The following is a 25,941-nucleotide window of genomic DNA, read 5'->3' as shown; positions in this document are numbered from 1 at the left end:
ATGAACTTACACTTGAAGTGCCCCATTGAGCAATTAAACATTTTTATTAGAACATCAATAAAAAAACAGTGAGAACAAATTTTGCACCTAACGGTGCACTGTGTTTGCATCCATATCTTTGAGGGGTAATCTACGAATATTATTATAAACACAGCTTAGAAAATAATCGTAAATGCTGCTTTACAATCGTATAATTGAAGTTAGAAGTGTGAACATACCTTGCTATTATATATAGAACGAGCAAATACCGTTTACCAATATCTTCTTCACGTTTCAACGATATATTCTGCACGTTTTGCTTGCGAACAAATAACAAGTGCGAATGGTTTGTTGAAATAAACGAAGCCTCGTTATAATATGTCGCTATCAACTGTTAGCAAGGTGCCACGGTGGTCATCCGTGACCACCAATAAGATAAACGATCCATTGGGGAAGAATGTTGTCTTACATCGTCAATTTATTATTATTTTGTCATTATATGCTTTGAATAATAAAAATACTTCCGTGGCGTCCTGAGCGAAACATGTGATTTCGTCGTGCCAGTCAAAGTGTTAAGGGTCTATCCCTTAATGACAATTAATAAGCAAAACGAGCAAAATTTCTTGAATTCCATCACGATGGAACCCTTACTGCCCGATTCATCATCATCACGATGAACTAGAGATATCCTTAGCCTGAACCGTAACAAATATCATGCCATAAACGTGCTCGATCAACGTAGGAAGAGAAAATCTCGCGAATCCTCGGTCTACCGCTGTTTCGTTACATCCCAGCTCCGGGAAACTTCCTTCTTCAGGTTGGTAGACCTGTACCTATTAAAGCGAACAGTAGAGATGAACTTTCTGGTTAATTTGAATACCGTAGCCGTGGGTGAGGCCTGTTCAGGGTGGCAGAAAAAGAAGGAGGAGAGGGGGAGGAGAGAGAGAGTGGCGATGGCCAGCAGTAGTAAACCTTGGCGAAGTTAGTGGATAATTTCCGCGGATGTTCGAAATTAAAAAAGTTTACTCTCCGATGAGAGGATTTCCACGCTTCTTGCACGAGGCCACGTTAATCGCTGACTGCTCCTTTATCTTTCACCCCTGTCCATCTCTTTTTCTTTTTTCCCGCCTTTTCGTAACCCACCCACCCACTCCCTTTTCCCTTGACCGTCTCTTTTCCAATGGCGAACAGAGCGAAAGAGAGCGAACGCGATCCAAGAGGAACAGAATAATCTGAATTGCTTATCTGGCGCCCATTCGGTGGCTCTGAGATATTCTTCGGGGCTTAACGCGGTATAATTAAGCCGGCAGAATTGATGGAACGCGGAATTGAGAGAGTCGCCGAGGAAAAAATTCCCGTTGAAAGGATTTCACGAAGAAATAAAATAATAAAAGTTTCTTCAATCCTTTTCACACATTTTTCTCCCGTTTCTCTTTCGTCGTTCCTTCGCGCGATTTTTATAATACAAAGTGGCTTTATCGAGCGGTTTTATAACATCGATGAATAATAGCACCGTGCAGGTCCGAATAATACGTTCGATCTTCATTAACACTGGCTAAGTTCTTCTCGACATTTTTAATCCGATTGTATTCTTGCTTCCTTCGACGGAATTTGATATTTTATTATTAGATCATTTTTAGACATCGTATTTGTTAGATATTTCTTCGATGGAGGACGAGTTTTGAGGCAACTGAAACTTCGAGGGAACAGAACAGATATGCTAAATCTGTATGTTTGTTCAGATTTATATCATCGTATCGTTCTTGAGACAATATTTCAATATTATAATATACGCGTTACATAGAATTACAATTTCATTGGAGGATCAATGCAGAGATCAGCTATGGCCATTTTTTAATATTTATTATTTTGATTATGTCAATTTATCTTTCATGTATGGACAGCAAATGACATTTCAATGCGTAATTATAATATTTACAGGAACATCTCACTCTACGATTGCAATCATTTGCAGTTCAATACATTTTGATGCATCCTACGTTTACCAGTTAGCTGTGTATGACGAGTATACTCGTCGTAGTTTACTTTTTGCAATGCGCTTTAGGAATCTACGTTCCAACGTAATAATCGTAATTTTGATAGAAAAATTCCAATGTCGAACAAAACTTGCATCTTCAGACGACGGTATAAACGTTGTTTTAAAATATTTCTTTGCTCCAATCCATTCGCATCAGTCCGGTTTTATTGAAATTCAATTAATTATAAAGTACACACTTGTCAAAGACACTGCAGCGTGTGCATCGTAATTTTATAGAAAAGTCCAACTGCCGAGCGAGACTTTGATTTTCAAACAAAAACTACACATTTTGTTTGAAAATATTCCATTCCTTCAGCCCTTCCACGTCAACCGAATCTCTCGATTATCGGAAATTAATCAATTTCGGAACACGCATTTCTCAAAGCCACCGCATTGCAATTTTTACAGAAAAATCCCAATTTTAAACAACACCTCAATTTTCCTACAAAACTATGAATTTTGTTTCGAAATAATTCTCTTCCTGCATCCTTCCACGTTGACTCGCTTTCTCGGCGATGATCCCAAGTGAGCTTTTTCTTTTATTATTTAATTTGTGCTTTACAATTTGTCCAGCTGCACAATTGGCAAATTTCTCTAACTTGATTGCTAAATAACACGTGCATGGCCACCCCCAGCGGGATACCATCGATGATTCCAAATGATCATTTTCTTGAAACACGCATTTCTCAAAGACGCTGAAACGACACAACGCGAAAGAACAATGACGATAATTGCATCGCAAGTATGGCAGATGGGACGCAGACTTATTGCCGCGCGGGAAATAAAGAATTTCTTTTGAAAGACACTGGCGTCAGTGCGAAGTCTGCCTTTTACGTCGAAAACAGATTAACCTTGAACTGAATTTGAATCGGCCGACGTCCCTAAAATCCTGCCTAGCGAAGAGACCGGGTTCTTTTTGAATCCCGCGTTCCTAAAAGCTTCTCTCTCCTCTTACGTGGCGGTTCTTTATACCCTCGGCTAGTCGTTAAAAAAGTAACGCGGGGTGCGAGGTTTTACGAGAAAATAAAGTCGTGAAAAACGTCGGCTAAGAAGAAAAAAAAATGGAATAAATATTCGCAAAGAAAAATCGATGTGCTTGCTATCGCTCTGTTTTAAATTAAATTCCGCAGGATAATATTAAAGAAGAAGGGAAAATAATCGCGAAAGTTTTCCAGGATTTTATTGAAATTTATTGATTTTGAAAATCGCTAAGACCAATCTGCTGGATCAACCTTCAAAGAAAATATCGCGGGAAATTTTATTTTTCAATCAGAAATTCCGCCGCTGTTTGCTGGATTAGGTGCACCATTAACATACCATTAAGCTTGCACCGTATAATGTACCATTACTCGAAAATATATTAAAGTAAACGTAGAATATAGAAAATAAATTATAATTAATTAGAAATTATTTGAAGATAAATAATTCGAAATAAACGTAATAAGAAGGACGATATAATAAAATATGAGCAAACCCTGCGGAACCTCTGGTCTCGTTACTTTTTTAGACACGTCTCGTAAAAACAACGGCTGAAGTGGAATATCCGAGGGAGGAAGGAAAAGGAGGCAGAGGCTAATTTCGAGAGAAAAATGCGGAAATGTATAAGAGGGAAATCGTTTTTGGTTGAAAGAGAGAGAGGGGAAAAAAAGGAAATTTATTTTCTGTAGTTTAGAGATAGCCAGCTTAGAACGCTTATTAAACGACTGCTATTAGGTTAGATTCTAAGGGAGAAAAACACAGTAGTTGGTAGGATAAGTGGAAGCTGCGATAAGCTGGTTAAGAGTTTTGGGAAAAAGGAAAGCGTTAGAATATAGGTAACCAAGTAACTTTAAGCCAAAGATATGGGTTAAGCACGGTGTATATAGGTTAAGGGAAATAAAGATATACAGGGTGTTCGCGCTGTTAGTTCGCGGAGCTTTTGTAGCTTAAAGTACGAGGAAAAGGTGGAAGAGGAAAAAGATGGTTCAAAGCGAACTACGTGTTCGCGATAATATTTTTCCGATAATTTGCAGGTGCAAAAATATAAGCGCATTTTACGGTTGCGCTAGTTTCATTGGATGCAAACCTTCCTTTTCTTTTTGTTTACATCCTCTGGTTATTCTATCCACAATAGACAGATCTGTCGAGATAGATGAGATTCAATTTTCTTTAATTGGATCAAAAATATGAATTTGCGTAAATATTCGCAGTTTATTAACTGTTAAAGTGGTCACCACTTCTAAGAAAACTCTACATCTGGTCTTTTTAGTTTTCTCAAGCACTGAAGCCATCGATAGCGTATAGACAAAAGACTGGGACGAAGGCAGACCATAAACGGTAGACAGACGACGTCGGTGTCACGGCCGGCACCCTTCAAATCCGATGGACTAATGATGGAGATAAAGATGTGGCGGCACTCGGCGACAATGTATGTCGCCCAAGTGCCTCATGAGCCATCGATGTCCCAACTGTCTTTCCGCCGGATGTTCTAGAAGAAGGCGTGCGTGGCAACGTTCGCGGACGCCTAACAAACGCGTGGATAGTGTGGATATTGAGGGGGTAATTGGTGTAAACCAAGTATTCAAAAATAAAATCTCCTTTTATTTTTTTCTTTTCATCTGAGACTTTCCTTTTTTATTTTACGTGACATTGGCTTCGGGGGTTTCAGTTATAGGGTAACACTGCTAGCGTGCGGATCTGGATCAGCTCAAATTATATCTCTACTTGTAATTACACTTCTGTATTAAAATATATTTTCTACCTTACAATTTATCCACGCGTTTCTCTCTTTAGACATCTAATGACCTCAACATTAACATATACATACGTATGAATAGACAGTCGGTCATTGCTACAAGGTGACTGCGCATGGCGTATGCCATCCACTTGGAATCTGTTCATGCAGCACGCACCAGAATCAGAATGTTCATTGTTGAGCGTTATAGCGCGATGTACCGAGGGTTCCGTTAGGCTAGAATCACGCGACGGTCAAGGACAACCGTTATTTTTAAGACGTAGATTTCTAGCGCCACGACCATCCGCGTGCCAGCACTCGGCTGATACGCCAGCGATTTAGCAAATTTGCGATTGCGTGTATTTTGAACTTCTCCGTACTTTTCCATGCTACTTTTCCATAGCTCGATAACCGAGACTCTGTTGGACTTTGCAGACAGGAACCTAACGGTTCCCGCAACATAACTTGCATCCTCTGGAACATTCCACAGGGTTGTGCGTTCCATCACTTCCACGCACACCTTCACATGGCTTCACACTCAGACTCGGTTCCTCTTGCAAAGGCACAAGGTGTAATGGAAGGGAGGGTACGAGGTATGAAGAAGGTGGAAATAGACGATTTTCGGGGGTAGAATCGTACGGGGTTTGAAGAATCGACAAAGTCACACGTACGAGAACTTGGTCACACGAGAATCTCAGCGGAATAAGCGGACAGTGATGTCTGACTGACTGTTGTTCGCGAGCAAGTTATTCTCCTCTCGAGGTACCACCGCTCACGTTGACTCGAGAAATTAGGGAGTTTCTTTCGTTTTTTATATTATTTTATCGAATTACGTATGATCCATTTTGCTCTATTAAGATAAAGATTACAACGTTTGACAGATTAGGTTTCATCTTGTATGAAGATGTGTCGTGAAAGAAAGATGTGTCTGTGAAAGAAAGACACTTTTCGGGCAACCTGATAGATAAGCGAAAACGCTGCGGCTGTGGTGGAAAAGACACGTCGTCCTCGTCCCATGGTTCCACCGCCAACCTGAACCTCGTAGTGGGGATATCTCGGGAGGAGAATAATTTGCTCGCGAACAGTATATCTAAGATCCGTGCAACGATTGCGAGATATCAGCTATAAACAAACGTTTGTATAAACATTGCCAGATAAACAGCTGCTTTCCTTCGATCGTCTCCAAATCTTCACCAATTGTCTTCAAATCTTTTCCAATCGTCTCCAAATCTTTTCCAATCGTTTCCAAATCTTCTCCAACCGTCTCCAGATCTGCTCCAATCGTCTCCAAATCTTCTCCAATCTTCTCCAATCGTCTCCAAATCTTCTCCAATCGTCGCCAAATCTTCTGCAATCGTCTCCAAATCTTCTCTAATCGTCTCCAACACTTCTCCAAATCTTCTCCAACACTTCTCCAATCGTCTTCAAATCTTCTCCAATCGTCTCCAATCGTCTCCAAATCTTCTCCAATCGTCTTCAAATCTTCTGCAATCGTACACCTTTGACTGGATCTCGCCATGCTTCTAGCATTTTACCATATTGCATACCATAAACAGTGAGTCTTCCCCTTAATAAAATATATTTCTATTATTATTATTATCATTATCTTTATCATTATTATCATTGTACGAAAATCTCTCGAAAGGCCGATGAACCGAACACGTTTCAAGACAGCGATGCGTGGCGATAAATCGAAATTAAACGATCGGTGGTACAGCAGATCGAATGGTCTTGCATTTAATTACGCGTTGGTTTCCGGCTGTGGCTCTGCTGTCTTTGGTGAGTAACGCCGGAACATTTTATTCCGTGCTATTAATTCCGTTTCGTGGCGGAACAACCGGATTAACCAGAGGAACGATGGCGCCCGTTGAAATCACCGAATCGATCGACGAGTGTTACACGACTCGTCCGCCATTGATCCCCGTCCCGGTTTTGTTTCCCACTGCAGGGAAAACCGGCGGAAAGAGGATTAGTCTAGTTCGCCTCTCGTCTCTGATAGCGACAGTTGTCGGCTATTTCACGGACAGCCCTCCGGATAATTGATGATCGAATCCATTCAAACTTATTCTCCAATGTTATCCTCTTCTTTTCCCTCTGGTTACTCGAACGGCTTTTTACGGCTTGTTATGGCGTTATTGTGCTAATTATTCGTTTGGTTAGAGTTCTTTCTATCGTCGTGGAATTATCGTTTTAACGATGTTCGTTCCTGTTCTTAGCAGTTGAGTATATTTCACGCGTATTAAACGCATCCATTCCTCGATTCATCGAACTTTTCCTTTGGTACTTCGATCAGAGGATTCTTCTTCTTATCGTTGTGGAATTATTGTTTTAATGTTATTTGCTTATTCTCTGTGGCTGGGCATTTCAATTCATTTCATTTTTAATGAGTATACCTGTATCCATAATAATCATATATATCCAAATATATAGCTGTGTCGATGATCGACCTCATACACACTCATTTTCCGGTGTTGTCTTTTTCTTTCGCTTTTGTCACTTTAATGGTTTTTCCTATTATTATTATTATTATTATTATTATTATTATTATTATTGTGGAATTATCGTCTTAATGAAGTTTTTATTCATTGTGATTGAATATCTCACCTGTATGAAAAGTATCCATTTTCCAATTCGTTGAATTCTTCTTTCGATGTTTGAGTCAGAGAATTCTTCTTATTATCATTCTAGAATTATTGTTTTAACTATGTTCTTGGTTCTTTAAGCTTGGATATTTCACATGCAGAAAGTTATCCATTTCTCAATCTAACAATATCTGAACGTACAGAAGGCGCACGAAGATCAAAGTCGCTTTCTAAAGAACTTTCTTCCAAGAATCCTAATTGTTCTGCCATATAAATAAACAACTTACGGATAGGTGCGCTAAGTTGAAAAATCCATCGACTATTCGCAGAGAAGTTCCGAAGGATTTTTCATCGGCTATTTCTCTCCTCGTCAGAAACTCGATTCCCTGATAATTGATTTGCCATTTTCATTAGTATCGTGGCAGCGAGCCGTGCCATCTTTTTGTGCGCCCATTGTCGTTTCTGAATCGAACGAAGCTCGCGGAAGATCGAAGATAACAATCGAACCGGTGAACACGATCCAAGCGCGGAACGACTAGGAGGATAGGCTGGAAAAGGGAAGAAAACGCGGAGTCGCTTTTATCTGAAAAGAGAGAGGCCTCTGCGAACGACACGCCGCGGACAAAAGAAACGAACTTCCTCCCTCTGGTTCCCGATGGAGTGGCGAAAAAGGGAAGCGCAAGAAAAATGCTTCGTCCCTGCTTCGACTAGCCCTCTGAGCGACGTGCAAAAAAAAGGGAAGAGAAAAAGGTAAAAGGGACGAGGGACTTTAGCCTCCGATAACAATAAGGTGTTAATTAAGCAGCTGATAAAGAGAGGCGGCTCGATTAATTCCGGAAGTTGAATGGAAATGGTCTACGTACAAAAGAGCCGCGTGCCAACCCCCTGCCAGGGCACGTTTCTTCTTTCCACGTTCTTTATTCCCTTGGAATCGTCCATTTTTCAACCTTTCTGATTTTTTCGGTCTTTCCTTTTGTGTTCTTTTGCCTTGAATTGGGTTGCTAACTGAAAATTTTGAGGGTTGGAAGAAGATTACGGAGGTTTGAGACGGTCCAGTCATTCTGTGAGTGCTATTTAGGTTGCTCTTGCTATTATCCTTTCTTCGACCTTGCTGTTTTTTAGTTTACTTTGGTTTGGTTTGCGTTCTGGAGTGGAATTTTTGGGGTTGGAAGAGGATTGTGGGAGTTTGAAACGATTGAGTCACTCTGTGGCAGCTATTTAGGTTACTGTTGCTATTACCCTTTCTTCGAGCTTCTTGTTGTTTAGTTTCTTTTGGCTTGGTTTGGGTTCTGGAATGGAATTTTTGGGGTTGGAAGAGGATTGTGGGTGTTTGAGATGATTGAGTCATTCTGAACGTGCTTTTTAGGTTACTGTTGATATTATCCTTTCTTTGATCTTCCTGTTGTTTAGTTTCTTTCGGGTTAGTTTGGGTTCTGGAATGGAATTTTTGGGGTTGGAAGAGGATTGCGGGAGTTTGAGATGGTTGAGTCATTCTGAACGTGCTTTTTAGGTTACTGTTGATATTATCCTTTCTTCGATCTTCCTGTTGTTTAGTTTCTTTTGGGTTAGTTTGGGTTCTGGAATGGAATTTTTGGGGTTGGAAGAGGATTGCGGGAGTTTGAGATGGTTGAGTGATTTTATGCGTGGTATTTAATGTACTGTTAGTATAATTTAGGGATATTTGATAGATTTTAGGTTACGATAGATTGCAAAGAACGGTTATTAGCTTATTGTTTATCCTTGCCAATGTAATTGTCAATGTAATTAATTATAACATAGATTCGAAAGAACAAGATAAAAATTCCTGATAAACGTCGAGGTTTGTTTATGTTCACGCTTAATTTTTCTAGATGGCTGTAGGCTGTCAAAAAGTCTGACAAAATACACTTAATGTTATGTTAGCCACATCATACAATCGATTTTTATATCAAACGCGAATGAAAATATGAATCAGATTTAAGATAAATCTTGTAAAACCTATGTCACGGAAATTGCGTTACTTCTCAAGAATTCTCAAATCCACCAAGAATTCATGGAAGTTATATTATTAATTTCCAGTCTTGAAATTTCTACAACGCGACGTCCCGCCCGAGTTTCCTGCTTTCATCGTTTTCGAATTTTCCTTCCTCCGCCATATCAACGTTTGCCAAGCGAGCTACGGGTTTGGTTGGGCAAACGGGCGGAATTTCTCGAAGCTCTTAGCTCTCCGATTCTCCAATCTTCTCCCCTCGTCCCAATGATCGTAATTTAATTGAACGTCAAACACTGTGGAAACACGAATCCATCTTTACAATTGCGATCGATTCGAGAATTTGGAAACTAAAGTAACGATTCGTCGCGACAAAAGTCGCCTTCCATTCCACGAATTCTGCAATATAAAGATCGATCTTCCAAACAACAATTATATTATAATTATATGTAATATATTATATCGAAGATCATAGAATAATATCGTATAAATAATATATTAATATTTCATTAAAAAAAAAAGATTTAATTTGGAAGCAGCAGGTAACAAAATAACGATAACATCGCAAAGTTAATAGAGCACTTTGATAACAAATTAATATTACGATAAACAGTATAACACGCAGGTAATAATACATAGACAATAATTGCTACGCTGACTGAAACGCGAATTTCGTACATTTTGTCCTATCAGCCGCGATACGTTAAAATATCTTACTCTGTAACTTTTTCTACAATTTCTACAAAATATTATACTCGCGACTATTTTTTCCCAACAATTTCCCAACTCCATGAAATCTGATTTATCTGATTTGATTTTGAAATTTGATAAAACGCGGCTCACCGTGACGATCAACGTGTTAAATGATTCTTCGGCAAAGAGTAGGAAGCTAAAATTCAGAAAAATATCACAAATCGTGGCAAAACTACGAAATAAATCGCGTGTGCTTTCCGAACGGAAGTTCCTTTACGTATCCCGCCGGAAGTGGCTGGAACGAGGGCGCAAGATGGAAAACCGAAGGAAAACCGAACGAGATCAGTGAGTTTCACAGCGACCAACGTGTTCATTCTTATCTCGTTTTAACCTTCCCAACCTTTTTAACCGGCCAGATTTTTCCCCGTTGAACGTTCGCGAAACTTTCTAATTGTCGAACGTTTGTTGGGTCGGGCAAATAAGAATCGTCGATCGGTTGCTTCCGATTCTTCCTTTTCGCTCGTTGGCGAAACTTTCCGATTGTCTGACGTTGCTCCGAAAAAAAGGGGAATCTGTACGTGTCTTTTGTTCCGCGATTCACCGATCGAATCATCGATACTCTTATAATTCCCACGCTTGTCTTGTCAGCGTCAGCCTGACTTCTGAAGCTGAGTATATCGTCGATGCTCTTCAACACTTTGACTGCCACGGTGGTCATTGGTGACCAGAGCGCTTGAACTTCTTACGATTGTAAAAATTGAATGAAAATCGACAGTTAGGGCATTTTGAATATTACCGATGAATAGAAGATACTTTGAAATAAAAAGTGCCCCATTGAGCAATTAAACATTTTTATTAGAACACCAATAAAAAAACAATGAGAACAAATCTTGCACCTAACGGTGCACTGTGTTTGCATCCATATCTTTGAGAGGTAATCTACGAATATTATTATAAACACAGCTTAGAAAATAATCGTAAATGCTGCTTTACAATCGTATAATTGAAGTTAGAAGTGTGAACATATCTTGCTATTATATATAGAACGAGCAAATACCGTTTACTAATATCTTCTTCACGTTTCAACGATATATTCCGCACGTTTTGCTTGCGAAGAAATAACAAATGCGAATGGTTTGTTGAAATAAACGAAGCCTCGTTATAATATGTCGCTATCAACCGTTAGCAAGGTGCCACGGTAGTTACCCGTGACCACCAATAAGATAAACGGTCCATCGGGGAAGAATGTTGTCTTACATCGTCAATTTATTATTATTTTGCCATTATAGCTTTGAATAATAAAAATATTCCCGTGGCGTCTTGAGCGAAACATGCGATTTCGGCGTGGCAGTCAAAGTGTTAAGGTCGAAGCATTGTTGCTTGTATATAGTTAGTTAATGGGAATCGTGTTCTGATCGGTTGAACCAGGAACAGATGTCGAATAATTAGAGCCAGGAAGACGATCTGCCAGATCGAACTGGAACACCAGTAAATAGGACAATAGTACTCCTTGCAACTGCTAATGTGGTTGGTGATGTTTCACGATTTGTATTGTCTCGCGATGCTTTCTTGGGAAATGGTATATTTTCATTGCTTTAATCGTGGTTTTTTCCAAGTGCACGTGGTGCGTTATGTTCCTATAAACTGTTCTGCTACGGCTGATTGTGTGGAATACCCTGAAGAATTGATCTGCCATGTTCACGAAACATCGGCTTACGAAGCAACACGATTTTTATTTTCGGTTCTCGTCACAGTACAGTAGAATCTAAAGTGACGAGTTGCTTGTAATATTTTTGAGGAAAAGCGAAACAATTGTCTCAATTATTTCTGGATTTTTAGTACGATTTTTGATTGTCGTATTTATTTACATTTTTCATCTGGCTTGCCATGAGAGAGAGAGAGTGAATTTTATTTTTATTTCGTGTACATGGGGTGAACCATGGAACAAATTCTGTTGTATGTAACCTAACTGCTCTGAAATGCCACTATTTGCACCAGGAGCAATTACCATCACCACATTATTCCACTTCGATAATTCTCACATTTATCTTCGCATGCACTCAACCTTCTGCACCTACCCCTATCATCCCCTAAACTTTTCCCAAGCTCATTCACACAATTCTCTTCCACCTCTCTGTAAACCATATTTACTTTCTATTTCGCTCACACCATCTTCTTCCACCCTCGCCCCATACCATTTCACTTACACCATACGTCTAATTTCAAACCTTTTTCCAGCTTCTGTACAAATTTCTCTCGGCAACTGTCAAGTATGTACATTTCTCTCTCTCTCTATCCACTCATACGTATTTCATGGTAATTAATTTGTATTAATTAATTGTTTGCAATAACTATTACAAATTAACAACGTTTAACTATCGTATTATATTTATAATTTGTATATAGCCAAATTTAGAGGGAGAGAGAGAGAGAGTTCCAGGGATTTAAAGAATTTTTAGCAAGAGATCCATCGAAAGTGAAAGAATTAATTTCCAAACTATCGACAATATACCGCAACATTCTCTTTCAAGTTGCAGATTTAACAAGAAGCAAACTCGAACCGCTGAGAGGACAAGTTCCTTGATATTTTCCTGAAACGAAACGTAGTTAAAATAGCGTTGGGTAAGAGCAGTAACGTAAACCGAATTCTGCAAGCAAATTCCCAGCATCGCGAGCTTCCGGATTCTGCCATTTGACGAAAAACGATGAAATTTCGAAGAAATTTATATCTGCAACAGAGTGGCGCGTATAATTCGATCATCGATTCGTAATTCGGATCTTTCGTTCGATCGAATTAAAACGCGATTCATAAAATGCAATTGGAGTACAATCGCAAAGTACAGTGGAAGGATGCGTCTGAAAGGCATAAACATAGAATTGAGTGGCCTACGAAACGAGTACAGTCACCAACGATAAATATAATAAACGTTTGTCCCTGCTCGTGATTACGGTAATTAGCCGGCGAGCTAATTGAAAACTTTGAGTTACGTGATTCGATCACAACGTCGTTAAATCGCTACATAATTCAAGTACGACGTATAATTAAATGAACATATACGCGATTAAATTACACGCTCTAATTGAATTAGAGAAACTACGATTAGCAACTCATCCATTCACCGCTATTTACCGATACTTGCTACAATTTACTAATTTCTTGACTAACATCGTTGATCATTAAACGTCACATTATTAAACCTAAACAACACGTCTGAAGACTTTTGATCAACGAATCGACGACACCCCTCTATTTGCACAATACGTCTAATTTCACAGACCCGATCATTTCCCGAGCTTCTCTAGAAATTTCTCTTGGAAACTGTGTAGCTGTGTATCCGTCACTCCGTTTCCAGACAGGGTTCATCCCCCTGTTCCTGGTCGTCGCCGGCGTCGTCTGCCACACGCTTTAATCCCCTTTCGGTCTCGTTCTCAAAGCGGCATCCATATTTACGAACGGGCAACAGTCGAAAAAGGAGGAAAGGGAAACGAGGAAGGTGCGGGCGGTCAAATATTTGCCAGCCACGTTTCAACCCTTTATCGACCTGTTGACACGTCGGCATCCGGCCATTTTTATCGACAATATTGTCTCGATATCAAAAGGCAGCCTTCCATCCGACCCTCCGATGCTCGTATAATCCAAGCCGCCTTTGAACATCTCGAATTTCGCAATAATCCAGGATCACCCGTGTCTTCTTTTTTACTTCGCTGTTCCCTTGCTTGCTTTCCCGAATTTCGTTCCTCCCTTTTGCTTTCTTTAGCGTAGCCTAAACACCGGCGATGATTCGTTTGTTAAGCGCTTGCCGAACATTTTACACTTCGGGCGACTCGCTTCGATTCGTTCGCAGAAATTTTACGTAAATTCCCAGTTATACGCGTAAAATAAATATGCAGGTAGGATATAAAATAAATATACAGGTAGAATATAAAATAAATATACAGGTCGACCGATGATTAAGGAGAGGAGGAAGTTTGATTTGAAATAGTTCTTTGTTAAGAGAAATTATTATTGTTACCAATGTAGAACAACAAATGTTGTGCGTCTATTGTTTTCTTATAAAACGAAAGAAGCTTTTGACACGATCCAATATTTACAGTATACGTAAGCTACGTTTAAATGCGAAGGAGGAAGAAACACGAACGTAAAAGCACCGAGAAATAGATTTTACGCGTAGGCGTCGGATGAAACGCGACCCCTGCAGAGAGCTAAACGCAAAGAATCGAAAGACGCGGTTCAGTTTCCGGGTGCAGCGGCCGGAAGTCCCTAAAAGACAGCCTTAGCGGTATCTCGCTGATCGAAAGAAACTGGCCGTGAACACGTTCCTCTCGTTATCCTCGCTGTTCCCTTTTCGAAGCCGCGTTTGTCCTTTCATTTCGGTCACGTCCGACGTTTCGCGTGGCCCCACGTGCTGCATTATTCACGAGACACGGCCCTTCGAGGCCTGGCGAGTCCTCTCGATCCCCTCGAGAACGACGTACTTTCGATCGGCACCGGTTTTCCCTTGTCCTCCTCGGCATCGTTTCGTTCAGTTGACGGCCGCGATTTTAATGATTAATGGTTTCAGGGGAGATATTCGAAGATTCCCCACGCCGCTTCCATGGAATTTCATCCGCGGAATTTCAGTCTCCATGAATTTGATTAATTTTCCAAGCCAGCTTTAACGACGATCGCCATGTTATTGAAATAGCGATCGAACGGTTGGAAAAAACGTATAATTCGTTTCATGCGACGTGAGAATCAGTTTTCTATTAATTGTTGTTCGTTCGTTTGCTTATTTGACGGACGCAGGCCGATTCGCATCGGATACATCGAGTACGCGAACCGAGATACAAAGGGGCGAGAGCAATAAATTTAAAAGTATCGATTTGCGCGATTTCTTACGAACTGTAACGCGCACGTTTTGAAGAAGGTTACGCGCGTGTGAGAAAAGTCGACGATTTCGCCAAGTGTCGTCCGCAGTTGACCAAAGTCTATCGATATAATCTGTTAACATAATTATTACCTAAGTTAGTCCGGTGTTTAGCGATACGAAAAAGTTGCCTGCTCATAATGTGATAGGAGATGGGTTTCATAGTCTAAACGTTTGAAGAATTTCTGGTTCATTGACTAACCGATTGAGAATTTTAAAAACCTAGGCACGTTGTGGCTTTGCGCTATTTAAGAGCCAGCATACTCAAAGTGTTTAGAATATTTCCATAGCTGTGGCAAGCTTTGGGTATCGGTTTGTTGATTTGGTAGACGACGTATGTTGATTTAATTTTATTATGTTTCTTTCTGAAATTTTAACAGTTAAGAGAACCATCGATCAGACAGGTGTTAATTAAGGCAGATATCTTGGGATTGGAAGCGATTTTTATAGAATTTTCTTCGAATTTCTATGTATTTCAATTACTCTTTTGATATTTCCGAATAATTGGAAAAATTAATTAGGCTAATTAATGTAGTGAAATTTTGATTCAATTTCGCTAAGCTGCTTGAATCAACGAAACTGGTTATATGAATCTCGTTATACAGAGGATGTTTTAATGCGCGGCGTTGCTTTCGAATACGAACAATCTTAGCGAAGTTACAAATTTGAAACCCGAAACTGCTAATGTGAAATTTGAAATTCAGCGTTCCACGCAGAAAATTTGAAATTTGATTGGAGCGGAGCGGAGTTGATCAGTTTGACTAGCGAGTGGCTCAATTTAACCCCTTGATACTGTGCTACGTAGCTCGTATCTAATTCATTTCATGACTTACCCGACCAAAATTGAAATACCAAACAGTTTCAACGACTTCATTTACGATGTTTCGATTTAGCGTTGCATTAACCGTACCGTAATTAACGCGTAATCTATTTCATAATGGATTATCGCAATTTTAATATTAGGAAATTAATTTCATTCGATTGAACATAAATGAAAAAGGCCAAATGACATTATACAATTAATTCATAAACGAACAAGTTTAAATTTTCATCGTCATTCGTCATCGTGAATTCCTCGATCAAGTGTCTGATTACTTTACGAACGCGAAATTACACTGTCACTTACGCTTTGAAATTTCCAAAAGAATTCCCAAAATGAGAATTTCCAAGATGACTGGACAAACCTAATTTCTTTCCCAACCTTTATTTCAATTTCCCGCGTCGTTATTTCCAGTCTCACTGAACAAACGCACTGTATGCACACGATCGTTCTTCAAATAAAAAGCTCTACATCGTAGGTACAGATTTTTGCCTCAAAGAAAGAGGATCGTAGCTACTTCGACGACGCGATCCATCAACGTTTCCACCCTTGGAAAACCAAGGGAAAGCGATGAGAAGGCTGGCAATACTCGACGCATGTCCTGTTCCTAGCGAAGAACGAGAGAAACACGACTTCATGACTGAAAACACGTCGTGTACCCTTCGTGTTTTAGATAGAAAACGATAGAAGACTGACAGAGACGAAACTTTAGAGCGAAAGAGGTTAGGAAGAAACGATTTAATGTGTAACGGTAACCTGAAAAACTCTTAGGCCTGTCATTAAATGGAAATTTTCCTCTTTAGATCTGTCGTTATACTAACGATTCTACAGTTCTAACTACAACGATTCTAAGTACCTTTAATCGCACGTTGGAACTAAATCTAAACCTAACCTAAAAGTCGCGTTGAATTTCGTCATGTTTATTTATAAATTTGCGTAGCGTGCAAGCAAGCGACGTTAATTTACGATATTTATCGTTAAAAAAGATCTTGCGAACGATTGCAAGCATTTTTCCTTTCATATCAAAATTAAACCCGAGCTAACCTAAAACTCACGTTGAATCTTGCCGTTTTTATCTAGAAATTTATTCGCAGTACAAGTGGCATTATCGACGTTTGAAAAGGTAAAATATCGTTTAAAAAGACGTTGAAAACGATCGTATGTATCTTTTGTATTATATTGAAACTAAACCTAAATCTAACCTAAAACTGTGATATGGAAATTGACAAACTATCGAGTACAAGCAACGAATTAGGTATTTACTGATGGCGACGCAGATGGTTATTAAGTACCACTTATTTTTCATTTATTATCTATCTATTACCTTTTGTTATTCAAATTTATCATTAATAAACATCAAACTAAACCATTTGCCATTTAATTTGCGTTTATGTATGCAGCCATTTTTAGGTTAGGGCATTCGTATGAAACTGAAAGTATGTACGTACCTGGAATTGTTTTTGACGCATTTTTTAACGACATTTTCTCTGTTTAAATTGCCCTTTTCAACATATTGAAGTTTAAGAAAAAATCGTAAAGTATATTACCAAATAAACTATTATTATCGTTACTACTGACTGCCAGTTCGTTTAAAGAACGAAGCCACTACACGGCTAGTAAACTGGCTCTTAAAATATCGAATATGGTCATGTACCTTCTATTAAGTCCCACGACGCGTCTACAATTTCATTAAAACAACTCGCCCCTAAAATGGTTTAATCGGGCACGATCTGTATGGTAGCACAAAACATACACACGGACAAGAGAAATCGTGGAAACGTGGATAGTTTCCTTTTGCTTTTTGGATGGTAATACTCTACAGTCTGCTCTCTGTTTCGAGTTGTTCGGTCCACGGGCTTGAATGGCCGTTAAACACACCAGGGACAAGGAATGCACGAGGCACGCGCGCTGTGAGACGATCTTCGACAACATCTGGCGAAGATCTTTCGATGGTTTAATTAGCTTGGCCAAGAAATTACAACATCGAGCGTTAATTAGAATATTAAAACGCCAATTGGGGATGCTAACGGTGATGTTCGTAGAGAGGAAAAACGAAGGAAATTGGGGCGGCAGATGATAAATCGAAAAATCGTAAAATCCAATACTAGAGGAAGTTGATAAATTTTCCAACGAAATTGATATTTTAATATATTAAATATATATATCGATATATTAAATTCGTATGTTTTAAAACATCGACAGGGTTTCGTACTTCGTAATATCAAGTTTCAAACTCTCGAATTTCAGGTGGAAATTTAACTTTCAAATTTGTAATTTAATAAGATTCACCTGTACAGTTACTATTACATCAATTTCCTCAGAATATTCTATCATTGATTTCCTTCGTACATATTATATCACAATGTAATCACACGGTTCGACCGCTTTATGCTTTTTCTAGTTCGTCTAAGAATCGAACGAAACGAAATTCATCGAATCGCTATATTCCATCGTTACATTTTAATTCCTCAATATATTGGCAAGGAAAATATCGCAGAAGCTTGCAATACGTCTATTCGATAGTAGCATTCCAATTTCCTAGCGCTACGTCCTTCAAAAATATTTCCAAATTCTCTTCCATATTAGAATGTAATTTAAAAGCTCCACCATTATACGTATATTTTGCCGGTCTATTAAAAAATCAAACGAATCGAATTTTTCCGCTCTATTCCATTTTCCCGCCATTATAGAAACCTATATTTTAATCCTTTCATGTACGTACATATATTTCGCAAAAATAAAAATTCTTTCACCCCTTGCAAAATTCTCCTTTAAAATTCTGAATTCCGTTTACCTGTGTTATACCGTTCCAACAAGTTTCTTTAAATATATTTCTCTCTATTCGATATCTCGTATACTAAATAATATCTACGTGTATGTTTTACATTATAAACACAATAGAATTACAGGAAACTGTCCTGGGGACAAGTTTGTTCATATAACGGTGTCAGAGCTGCGCAGAATCACAATCGAATTATACTGCATAAATTATAATTACAAAATAATCTAATTACTGTTCGACTACATCGCAATTCTGATCAACGCGATACAACTGCGTCTATTTCTCTGCATCTATGGTTTTTCCTTCGGTTAATAGGAGTTCATGTTCGCATAAGAGGATTTCACGAAACATCTGCTCTTAAATACGAAATAATGTTGCAAACCTATATCGACTGTGAAATACGAGAGCGTATCGCATAACGCGTGCCTCTACTGTTTAGAGTTTAGACGCGTTTTATCGCTAAACGTTCGTTTAAGTGGATCGGTATCGTCTCAGTTTCGTACAGTAGCAGTTTGTTGCTGAGAGATAACGGCGATTTATATTCCAGTAAACAGTTCATTTTGCGTAATTTTGCGTCAACCTGTTCTCTTTCAGCAAGTTTACTAGGATCGTTTTTAATATTTTTTTCGTCGCTGTTTCTTCCACCTAAATTCTACTACGATGTGTACGTAGTGCAATGTAAAGTTCCCAGCAAGCGTCTTTGTGTTTCGGCTAGTTTCGAGAATCAGTGGGCGGATTTTGATGCGGTTTCAGCTATTTTAAAACAGCTTTTCTCGAGTAAAATGTAGACGCGTAAAACACGACAAACGGAAGCAGAAGTCGAGAATACGAAGCAGACACAGTTAACGGATATTCGCAACGCAACAGCGACCTTCCTCGTTGCGATCGCTGCAATCGAATCGCTGCAACGATATAGCGCGGCAATATGACGCCGTCTCCCAGCAACGTTTTTCATTTTTCGGCGTGCGGCACGTCAGCAGAAGCTTCGCGACGATCGGTGTATCGAGATTATATAGTGGCAGACACAGTATCCAGGTACAGGACGTTTATCGAGCCAATAGAAATTCGGGAAATCGTCAGAAATATTATTAAAAAACATTATACGAGGTCCTGGGCAAACACCGGGTGCAGCAGCTATTTTTATAAAATTTCAAAAAGTAAGAAACGTAATCGCGTGCAAAAATTCACCTACAGATAGAGAGTGCCCATTTTACGTTCGAAAAGCGTTATTTTAGAGAATTTTAAATGACACGTGTTTTTAAGTAAACTCGGAAACTTCGTCACGATTTTTATGCAATTTAATAGAGTAATAAATTTTGCTTAGTATCTCTCCAGCGGAGAAATTGTTTTCAAGCATATCACGTTAAAAAATGTTACTGGAAGTATCTTTGAATATGCTCAATGACGTTAAAAAAAAAAATATTACACTCGTTAAATGCTGCTGGGAAAGTTCGTTCGGATTTTTAACTCTTTGGTCGGTATAAAAAATCACATTGAAAAGTTTTTCGCCGAAGAACCTGAGAGCTTCCGGAAGCATGGAATATTCAAGTTGCGTGAGGAAAAGACGGAGAAAGGTTTCGGAACAAAATGGTACCTATGTAATTCGATGAATGTACATGAAATTGAAACGTAAATCGGAACCAACTTTTCCAGCGTCCGTTTCAATCATCTTTTTAATTACTTCAAAAACAAATTCAAGTTGGGAATTCAGGCTATTTCGCACATTATGGATTTCGATGATTAAATGTCAATCCGCGACGATAAAAGATTATTTAAAGATGGTTCGTGGTAAACAGGAGGTTAAAAGCCGCTGGACTATACATCATGTACCATAAATCTTTCTAAAAAAAATCGAGAAAAATGCAATTCGCTCAATTCCATTTTTCCACCGCCATCTCTCCACTGCTGTTCGCCTAAACGATCCACGTCCACCATTAAAAAAGAAAAAAAAAAAAAAAAAAAAGAAGGAAAAAAGCCACCAACCGCCACGTTCTCGGTGACGTTCCTCTCCCTAACGTTAACTAACGGCTAGTGGTACTCGTGACAGATATAACACGATTACAGCACGCGTTGCGAGTCTGCGAATAAAATTAGTAGCCACCACGGTGAAATGAATTTGGCCAGGTCAGAAGCTGTCGCGTCGTCGGTCTACGTCGCAGACCAATCTCTCAGGATGAAAGAGAATTTGCCGGGCCGTGCGAAATCTCAAAATTGCCAATTTGAATTAGTGGTTTGCAGCGTCGCTTTTCCGACGAACCGAAACCTATCTCTCTCCATTCTACTCCAATCTTTGATGAGTGTGTCCTGTCTGTTGGTTTTTTGCCCCTTTCAACTACCACTTCCAACGACCCTCAACCCTTCCGCCCAACGTTTTATCATCGGCTGTGTTGTATCGTTGCCTCGCCACAGTCCTTCCAACAGCTACCACCCCTTCCCTGTCCTGGTCCAATGAATTTGTACATCGAAAGGGACGAGTTTCCAACTCTGTTGCTTTTTTTCTTTCTGTTTTTTTTTCTTTTTTATAGTTGCCAAGTGATGAGGTTTAGTCGCTTCATTTGCGAAAGGCTTTTTTGATTGGAATCGAGGTGCAGTCGAGGTGGTTTATTGGAATTCGAGGGTTGTTGTCTGTTAATGGACAGGGGATCAAGGGATGATTCGACGGTTCAAGAACTGCACAGTCGAACAGGTTCGAAAGAGGCGAAGATTGTCGAATTTTTTAAATTTAATAAGGATCAGATTTTGAAATGCGGTTAAGCGTGTTTGAAGCATCGAGTTTGTTGTACGGTTCGTTTCGTGAAAGGGGCGGTTTCGACATTTTTCGAATATTTATTTTGCCACTCGCTCTATGCGAGGCGTGCGCGAGCAACACGACGATTGTCGTCGTGAAATGAAATGAATAAAACGGTCGAACGAAGCAAGTTCCGATTGGCTTTTAAACAAAAGTAGAGGGTTGTATTTAGGTTGAAAAGTTACGTTCGATTAAAAGCAGAAGGTTGACGTTCAATGCGTTCTACATACATTAAACTAACAATAATATGACGAGAACCATGAAATCTGATGTTCGATACATTCTACGTACCTTAAACTGACAAGAGCGCGACAAGAACTGCGAAATCTCGAACGAGTTGGCTGTATGTGTTTTCTATGCTTTCAGGTTGATGGTAAAACAGTGCGAGAAGAATTTGAACGCAACGTGGTCCCTTGTTTTTCAAGAAATTAATAAGCTTTTCCTAGTTAACTTATTTTATAAATTCTTCTAATATCGTAACATTACCCTTTGCTTAGCATTAAATTTCTACAATTTATTTTGATACTAATTTTCCATTATTTTTATTTATTACAATATTCCTCAATAAATTGTAATTCAAAATTGTAATAAAAACGTTTCAAACATAGAAAAGTGTGGAAACGCAATTTTCCGAAAACAAAGGGCCAAGTTGCATTCAGATTCTTTTCGCACTGTTTTACCATCAACCTAAAGCATCGAATATACAGTACACATACAGACAACTCGTTCGAGTTCTCGCCTTCCCCTTGCAAGTAGTTCAACATAACTTCCGAAATTCCACACGGTTCCAGACACAATCTCGTGGGGAAATGACCGTAAAATTTGTGGCAAATGAATGGAAAGCGACGAAATTGTGTCACACTGTTTCGAATTTCGGAAGTTAAGCTCGCGCTGACTGCTACCTTGGACGACATCATTCCACGAAGCGGTGATACAGAAACTGATGTCCCGTTTTCACAAGTGTCTCCACAATGGTTAAATCTACGTAGCAAAGTACGTACTTTAGGTGTGTGCAACCTAATCGACGTCAAAGGATTCGGTAATAGATTTCTACCTTTCTCTGATAGCCAATTGAGACTTGTACTTTCCGGATACGCCTCGTAATTTTGGAAGCGCTGATTCGAAACTCTTCCAACACTTTAATTTAATAGAATAAAATTTTGAACTACAGCCTAACGACCCTGTATATTTCTTAATTTTAACTTCTACCGCTAATTATTATTTTTTAACTATTCTTTAAATAAACATTCCTTGACAATTTTTCAACTATTTGCTAACTCACGTCGTATTCGACGACCGCTCCGTTCCCTTTGATTTTCTCAAAGTATCGCGATCTTGTTGTTTATCCTATCGCAGTATATCGCAATTTCTCGCATCTGCCAGTTTGTGTTTCTTCTCGATTCCAAGTTTCATCCATTGCCTATTTGTCGTCTCAGTCCTTCTACGTCTTTTATCCACATTTATTTCCTCCCCATCACTTCAATCGTACCATATACTTGCCATTTGTGACCTTTTTCCAAATTCCATTTTGTCATACGCTTCGTCATTTATTTATACCACACACGGATGAAATAAGATACAGATGACAAATATACAGATGCTGTACACGTTTCGGTAGAACGAAAGATCGTCCCTTGTCTTTTCCTCTGATCCCACGAAGAGGATTTTCAGAGGAGATTTAATTGCTTCGTTCGAAAAAGATTCCTTTTTTTATTCGCATCGAAATGGGTTTGAGATTTATTGGAATTCCACGGCTATTGTCTGCTAATGGAATGGATTACAAGATGATTGCAGGCTTTTAGTATCGCTAAATAGGTTTGGAAGGGGCGGTTCGAAATTTATCCAACTTTTCAATATAACGCAGGTAACTCGTACGACAAATTGTAGGATACGTTTCAAATATTCCTTTTATTATATTCTATGCTTCACAAACGAAATACGAGCGTTTCTCTGTAAGCAAAGAGACTCAAATTTCACGCTGATCTTTCTCTTCTTCTTTTATCCAGAGAAGAAAGTCTTTCGATTGAAACCGAGACGAAGCTAAGCCGCTTTATTGGAATTCCACGGTTATTGCGCGTTAATGGCATAGATTGATCGAGGATTTAAGGTTTCTAGAGCCGAGTGGACAACTAGAGACGAAACGATCAAATCGACGAATTTCGAATTTTTGACGAAATTCACGAGGAAGAGTTTAATTGCTTCGTTAAAAGATTTTCTGGCTGGAATTATGAATGGTTTATTGTGCGTTAACGCGGAAGAAACGAAGAATCGAAAGAAATTGAGAATTGCGAATAAAATTACACGCGACGGAATGAATAAAATTCATTACAATTTTCTACCAGTTATTTTATTTATCCCGATTCGTATCTACATATTTTATTCACACGCCAATTACATTTCAATGGTATAAAATCGTATTGCAATGCGATTTTAATCGACGCCAGCACGTGCATATAAGCGAATTATTAATCGCGAATTTGCCTTGCCTTTTTGCTTGCTTCGTTCGAAAGACACTGTGTTTTTTATCGGAGCCAAGGTTGGTTTGTTAAAATTCAATTTGTCGCATGCTAATGGAAGAAGAAATTTTACGGGATATGGTCTTTAGCCGGGCACAAATTTAATACAACAAAATCGTGTTATATTCGTAATCATCACATTGTGATAATTTTGCAATGGATCATTTTGACGATTCGATAGCAGCATTTTAATTCTCCGTCAAAGGGAATCGAAAAACACGCGTCTGCCACGAAATTAATTATTCCACGATTAATTATCGCGTTCCATTCTCATCGAGAGGCTCCTCCGGCACGGCTCTCTTGTTTGCCTATATTTTATATTCAATAAAATTCATACTTCGATTGTCTAGTATCCTTGATTATGGTCGTAGAACGATTTCAGTTGAACAGGATGGAAAATGTACAAAATAACGTGGAACATCGACGTCATTAAATTTAATTAATTTTCAGATTTTATACCGGCAACACGATACACGAGGTTTCCCTGTCCCCCTTTTTTTTATGTTCTCGTCTCCTCGGCTTCATTTTTTCGCTGTTACGCTGCGGCTGTTTTTTGCCAATTTCATACACTGCAGTTAGCAGGATCTAATTGCTCGGAAAAATTCGCGGCGAAATCCTGTGAACGAATGATGATAACTTTTGCCGCCAATTCAACGATGTTTCGACGTTTTTTTAGTTGTGAATTTTTAGATCGCCAATTTATTGGATTTATGATTCGCCGGGACAGGTTCCAGTTGAAGCATGAAGTCTCTAGCGTTTCGAAAGTTTCGCTTTAAAAACTCGACTCGTTCATTTAAATTTCTGTTTGTAAATCTTTTATTTCATTCCCTTCGTGTTTTATATTTTTCACTTCGCTAAAGTACCAGTTTCTGAATTTCAACGGCTCAGTTTCAAAATTCAGCGTTCGAAGATTTAAATTCGCATCTGAAGCGCAAGCTTTCAGCTTCGCAGGGTCCGCGATTCAGACCTCGCGCGCGGAAGATTTGGATCTCGGTAATTGGCGCTTGAAATTTCAATCGACTCAGAGTCCGACAATTCAAGTTTCAGATTTTAGCTTTCGAAAGGCGAGCGACAAAAATTTGATTGGCAGCGTCGCGTCTCGCTTGGAAATTCTGTTGTTCGAAGATTTTAATTTACATCTTTGCATCGACTCGAACGTTAACTTCCAGCTTCACCGATCCGGATTTCGATTCCCGAAGCTTTCCATCTCGTCGAGATATTAACGCGCCCAAAGATTCCAAGTTCAGCGATTCGATCCATCAACTTGCGAGCGTTCGCCTTCCGCTTATTCGGATTTCGACTTCGAGCGTTTCGAATCTCGTCTATTCGAATTTGAAATCTCAAACGCATAAGATCCATCCTTGGCCAGTTTCCAGCTTGCAACTTTCACCGACAGATATCAAGTTTCCGACTTCGACTCTCAAATTCCAAACTTCAAATTTCATTCGCCGCCAACGCGAACGTAGAGCTGCTTCTGCCGTTAAATACGCGAAAAAACGAAATTTTATTAGGTCGACGCGTATAAACGGCGTTTCCTCTTCTGAAATTCCAATTCCATTTAGTTCAATTTTCTGTCCTTCATACACGGAGTCTCTCATTTTACTCGATCAACCAAAGTATCTTCCAAACTACATATTACTCGAGCGTTATTAATTAATTATTATTTCTTTTTATTTGGATGAATTTTACAATCAATTCTCATTGAGAATTATAAGCGAATGATCAATTATTATTAAAATGTTTCGAACAAAAGTTACTGCGTTTCGAGAGGAACATCTTGTGACAGTCACGAACCTCATTTGGCTGGACGTATGTTCGAGATTTCAAGATGACATTTGTTTTTTTTCAACGAAAATATACATCTTTTTGTCTAGTATTTTGTCTAGTACATAGACGTTCAACGTGGTTTTTAATTGTTTACAAGAAAGCATCAAGGTAGATGGGTCGGAAAATGATTAGTTTGGAAGATGTTTCTTAACGTTAATCTTGCGAAGCTTATGACAAGAACAGATAACGCAATGCTTTTATTTATGTTACATATTCCCTTGTATTTCGTACACTAAATATGACGAGATTAACCAGTCAGTTGTTTCTGACGAGTATACTCGTCACGAAGAAATGGCGATACTTTCTGATAGGGGGAACCCTGTCGGT

The 25,941-nt window shown here is 39.0% G+C and overlaps 1 protein-coding gene and 1 long non-coding RNA gene across 2 annotated transcripts in view; both read right to left on the bottom strand.

Annotated features, from left to right (window-relative positions):
• The window catches only part of LOC126923838 (syndecan), a 226,844-nt gene that overhangs the window by 53,225 nt on the left and 147,678 nt on the right, over positions 1–25,941 (bottom strand). The gene's annotated exons all lie outside the window — the stretch shown is intronic.
• The window catches only part of LOC126923868 (uncharacterized), a 49,433-nt gene that overhangs the window by 10,905 nt on the left and 12,587 nt on the right, over positions 1–25,941 (bottom strand). Inside the window, exon 1 of the long non-coding RNA XR_007713336.1 lies at positions 1–25,941. This exon is cut by the window's left edge and continues 9,707 nt beyond it; it is cut by the window's right edge and continues 12,587 nt beyond it. This is a non-coding gene — a long non-coding RNA (uncharacterized LOC126923868).

This window comes from Bombus affinis, chromosome 14 (genome assembly GCF_024516045.1).
Source record: "Bombus affinis isolate iyBomAffi1 chromosome 14, iyBomAffi1.2, whole genome shotgun sequence".
Taxonomy (NCBI): Eukaryota; Metazoa; Arthropoda; class Insecta; order Hymenoptera; family Apidae; genus Bombus; species Bombus affinis.
Note: the sequence above shows the minus strand (reverse complement) of the source record. Positions and strands in the feature narration are given on the sequence as shown.